The sequence below is a fragment of the Pinus tabuliformis genome, chromosome J (genome assembly GCF_031772625.1).
Source record: "Pinus tabuliformis cultivar Carrire ecotype Pingquan chromosome J, CPIR1, whole genome shotgun sequence".
Lineage (NCBI taxonomy): Eukaryota > Viridiplantae > Streptophyta > Pinopsida > Pinales > Pinaceae > Pinus > Pinus tabuliformis.
Window position 1 is genome coordinate 258,966,422 of NC_142295.1, and position 6,000 is coordinate 258,972,421.

The following is a 6,000-nucleotide window of genomic DNA, read 5'->3' on the forward strand; positions in this document are numbered from 1 at the left end:
ATGAGTAAAATATCCTTTTACTTCAATGAACACCTACTTACAGGAGGGTAGAGAGATCATTCCCAAACCAAGAAAACCAAGATAAACAAATGCAGTCACTCAATGCATACAGACATCAATTCCTAAAGTGCACAGGTACTACTAATGAGAGATTTTATCATTCACTTTCCAATATGCAAACTTGAAATGCAAATTCACTTTCACTTTCGTATACTAAATGAATGCAATATTTTGATTTTGATGTCTTTAAATCTAAAAGAAACAAACGAGCAAGCGTGGAAAAACCAGTTGATCCAAACAATTGTGATCTATGTTCGGTAGTGAAAAGAAATCGAATCAATACCAAAGATTGGTTCAATAATTGTCACTAAAAATCAACCAAAAATAAGTAGTGGGGAAGGCTCAACCACACCAACAAGAAAGTTGCAAATGAACCTTCGGCAAACAAGCAACTAAGCCAATTGATTCAAGAACTTGAAAGAACGAACTAGGTCACACAGGAAAAAACACAAGATTCATTCAAAAAAGGCAAAGAAAGAGTGCCTTAACTATAAATAGTGAAAAACAAGCTACTGAGCAAGAGGAAAAAAAGGTAAAGGATCAACAGGACTGGTGAAAGGAGGCAGAATTGAAAAAATCAATTCTACAGGAATTGTCACGAGGACAACACAAGCAACTAGTGCTGATCAGCAACTAGCTGTAGCAACAAAGCAACGTCGTCGAGGAAGTACACGTCTTTCCCGTGACGTACCAATTTTAGGAGTCGTCGTGACTGTGTGAAAGTATTCAGCGACGCACAATACTTTACAAAAGAGTGAGTGTGACGTCAATGCTATTGTTAAACTATTTTTTGCGATGATGTTAAAAACAATGACAAACAAACAAAAGCATCCCAAACAAAAACCAGACAATTGTTCAATCAACGTAGGGATTTCCTAGATCAATTGAGGTAACCCAAAAGACTTACAGTTAATCCCCAAAATTCAAGAGAGACCAAATCAAAATCAAAATAAGAGCAAACAAGAGAAGAAACATGCAAGATGACTCCCTAGCGGAGTCGCCAACTTGTGATGCAGGAAAGTGTTCCCTCTACGGACAGAGGCAACCCCTCTAGCCCTAGAGTGGGTCTAGTCATAGCAAGGACAGATCAACAATAGATTTCCTTAAACAGTCATAGTTGGAGGCCTACCTCAACTGGTGGTCGATGGAGTTATGTTGCACTGCTCCAACTTTCACTTCCTTCTCCTCAATGAGTGATCAACCTGAAACAATGCAAAGGAAATACAACAAAGCACGTAACCGGAAAAAAACAATGATCTATTTACTCACAAAGTCAAGAAGTCATGAGCTATCAAGTAAATTACATACAAGACATAGGAAAACATCACTGATTGTATTAATAATGAAATGAGAGCAAGCTTACAGCCGGGTCCTGATGTCGCAAGCCTTCTCAGAGGGTCGAACCAATGTATTTCTTAAGCATTCACTCTTTGAAGATGGATCTCCCAACATACAAAGTGTCTCTCTCACTCATAAGTTTTAACACTAAGTTAATGGCACTTCACAACCTTCCACAATCTATCAACAATTGCACACTTGTCACACCCACACGAGCTATCTATCAAACTCAAAAGCACTAACAACACTGCTCAATCCAAGAATTTACCAACTAGCTGATCGTAGAAATGGTGCGTGTTTAAATAGGAGAAGGAGTCTCCATGAAAGGTGGAAGAGAGAGCTTATCCCCAAGGAAGATAGCACAAATGACAGAATTGCCATACCAGAGGAGGAAGGCCGACACAAACTATGCCAACAACGAGTTTTGAAGACATCTAGAAGGCCGACTGTTGGAACGAAAATCTGGATCATCACGAGTTTATAACTAAGATTTAGCATTGACAATCGCTAGTAGGCAATGTATCCAGTCAGACCGTCACCAAAGATAGCAAGTAGCCTCGTGTCGGAGCATGAAATCGGACCGTCATGGGAAACAGATGTAATTCTATGCTAGAAGCATGGCTGGACTATTTACAACCATTGTTCATCATGTATATTAAGTCCATTATCGCAATGAGGAAGAAAACTTAGGTAAAGTGGGTCACTTGGCAACATAAGAGAGCATTTATTCAGTATGAGCATGTTTCACTGGGACTCATGACATAGTAGAAGGACTGGGGTGAAGGCAGTGACAAATTACTATGTAACATGTGTATAATTGTATTGGTTTAGTGAACACATGTGAGAATATTTGTTTACACGTAGATAATTAAGATCTGTCGATAAGATAAGTAAGATACTTAGTCTAATAAGGGAAATAGCGCAGTTTGCTGCCATAGTAGCATGAAAGTGTCTCAGCCCCTAGTTAGGGCTGCAAAAAAGAAGATTGTGACACTTCACGAGGGTAATGAAGGGTGGAGCAGAGCACGAAGCAACCTGCGCAAAGGCAGGCATAGTTGGAATAAGTCTACATCACATCCATCTCAAGGGTGCGGAAACTTGGTTCCAGCAACCCCTCATATTGCTTCATGTGAGACTTCAGTCTGTGCTCTACAGGCTGATGCCGAAAGGGTTGGTACTGTAGGGATTTGTTTGGATAAATAACTTTGAACCTGGGTCAGGCCCCATAAGCCAACAATATGTAATGCAAAAACTAGGTAAATGGAAGGAATACATACATTTGGTGGAGTTCGATTACAACAATAGCTATCATAAATCACTTAAGATGAGTCCTTTTGAGGTTCTATATAAAATAATATGTAAAACACTAGTTAATCAGAATAGTCTAGAGGATAAACTATTTATGGGACTAAACATGCTCGGACACATGGAACAAACTATGAGAAAAGTCTGACAGAATCTGAAGGTTGCTCAAGATACACATAAATATTATGTAGATAAGAAGAGGACCTACAAGGAAAATAAAGTAGGAGGCCATGAATATGCTCGAGTGAAATGGAGGAATATTGCTTTACCATTGGGTTGGTGTGAAAAATTAGCCCCTTAGTATTGTGAACCCTTACAAGTTTTGGAAATAATTGGACCTGTTGCATACCAACTCATATTACCTAGACACATACGATTCCATAGTGTGTTTCATTTCTCTCTATTAAAGAAATTTGTCTATGAATCTAGACATGTTATAAAGTGGCAATATGTAGAGGTTGAGTGGGACGGTGAGTTCCTAATGTAACCCATGCATATCCTCGATTGAAGAGAAACAACATTATGGAAGCATGATATCACCAGGTGAAAGTGCATTGGGGACACTTTAGCCTGTAAGAGGTCACCTAGGATAATGATCACCTAATGCGATAACCTTACCCTAACATATTCAAAGGAAAAGAATGAGCACTGAGGATTGTGTTTCACTCAAGGTGGGGAAGATGTAACACCCTCCCTAGCTATGTAAATATCATCATTTACTTTACTATGGAGAAAGTTGGTAACTTTTAGTAGTAAAAGATAAAATAAATAAGAAAATAAAATAATATAAGTTAAAGCTTATGTTTATTTTCATAAAAAAATTGTTATACTTAATTATTGAATTACAGGGAAAGATATAAAAAAGAAAACCTCTTTTATTTTTTGAAGTATTTGGGACAATTATATCCTCCTCCAATAAAGATGAAAGATCTCAGTTTGGGAAAAAATGCCAAAGTAGGAAGAAGGAGAAAGAAGCCAGAGGATAGAAGGAGGACAGAAAGAAACCTTGAGGAGGACGTTTCCAAGGTGAAGTAAGGGTGTTATTGAGTTGGTATGGAACTAATGGAAACCTAGGAACTATGCTGGCTTGAGGGGCTCAGACCTAGGTTCAGAGTCAGCTGCACTAACCAACAAAACCCTATACCACCGGCCCTTTCGGCAACAATCTACTCGCGCAGACCACAGTCTCACCAGATGTGATATTGGGGGATGCTAGAAAAATGTTTCCACATCTAGAAGGGTATGGAGTGTCGATATTTCCTTACTCTTAGATCTATATCTATGTTATGTGATCTTAGTTTTTACTATACTGAATCTGATCTATTCATGCAAAAATACTACTCGCAGATCTAAACTCTAGCTATTGTGCATAAATGAATGGATCTTAACTGTAACAACATTCATACATCAATTCTAATCTATATTTTACTTGCGCAACGTAGAAGTAAATAGTAATTTCATAAAATATTAGCAACATGTAAGTACATAGATCTGTCCTTAAAGTCTTATTTATTATCTTCAGATCTTCAGAATTACAATCTTTCTTACATTGCGAACACACCTATAGGGGGTTGCGCAAATTGGTGCAGGAGCCTTCCCCTTCACCTGAATATAGAAATATATGAGAATGACAAACTCAAAACATCTAAGCGTACCATAACATGCCTTTGACTTACTAAGACATCCAATTATACATATTTTCCCCTTACAATACCATGGTCTACAAGCCATGGGTGGACTCAAAACATACAATTTAGTCCCATTCTTTTACAAAATAAGGGGCTTTGACCCACCCTAAAGCCCCTATGACTCTTAAAACACTACGAAAATCAAATTCCTCTCTTCAAAATGTGGATTCTTTAAAAAACTTTGACAAAACATCGACCTAGGAGGACCTTACCCAACAAGCCCCCAACACAAAGATGTGACTCGTCCTGAGTCATTCAGCTGGTATGTCATGAATCTTGGCTTTCAGACCACTGTATGCATCCTTCAAAGGTTGAATTGTCTCTTCACACTTCCTGGTGCCTATCGGAATTCCTCGACCAGCTTCTCTGTCGGTTACCTTGTTGTCACTAGACTGATGGTTCGTTGTGTTTGCTTGAGGTTCTTTATCTTGGTCTTCACTATTTGTGAGAGTTGAATGGCTTTCTCGGCCCATGCCTACGTTCCTCGGCCCATACTCTGATTTGGTCTTTTCACTGCAGCTCATCAATATGTCCCTGCAAAAAGTTTCCCTCCTGGAGATGGGAAAACCATTGCGCAGGTGGTAAGGTCGGCGCTCTCACCTTCATTTCGTCAAAATTTTGCTACGTGTCTCGAATCTCCACTTGTATCTTCTGTACATGTGGGTCCTCCTACAGTGATGTCCATACATCCATAAAGTCTCCAAAGATCTGACTATAGTCTTTGACTGTAGTGGCTATATATTCCATAGCAGATTTGATGTCCACTTTGCATTATTCATGAACCTATGGTGGAGTTGTCGGCTGTAGCCTTATCTGCAACATCCTAATATATGTTTCTAGCTCAAATTTTACTTTTTCAACTTGTGCCTTTGAGTCTTTTACTACTGCCACAAGATTCTGAAGATTCTCTTCCGGTGTTGGCTCTGTCTGGATCTGGAGCTTCGGTAGTTCATTACATGATTTGGTGATGGCCTCTTCTTGTTCCTACATGTGCACAACTACCTAATCACACTCCAAATGGTATGATTCTTCGTCTCAAACATCTGTGAGTTTTCATCTTTAACTTCTTTAATCACCAACATAGTGCATTGTTATCGTATCTTTAGTTCATTAGTGACTCCATGATGTAACTCGTGCAATGCTTGAATGGGGAGTGTTACAAGGTGTAGAACCGTCAAGGTTCAGCCACAAAAACTCAGGTCCAAGTGGATCGATTAAAGGTGGATTTCGAGGAGCAGCAGAGTCATTTTCCAAACTCTCAATAGATATCAAATCAGTAACAGAAGGATCAGGTATAGACTCCAAAACTATGTGTTGGTCTAAGTCTTGAACACCAATATGCACTCTTTGTGCATGTGTGATAATTCCACCTTATTTAGGAGGAAAATCATGAAGACATTGTGAATCACGATGAATAAATTCAGTGAGGGTGAAAAAGTATAATTTAACACAATTATCTTAGTGAAAACACCATAAGGCCAAAACTATTGAGTCAGACCAAACAACACACGCCATATATTTCCTAAAAGATAGCACATGCAAACCAAAATATAAATAAGCTGAGAGCGGAATAGTTATACTAGTGACCTACTTCCCAACCCTTTTAGCT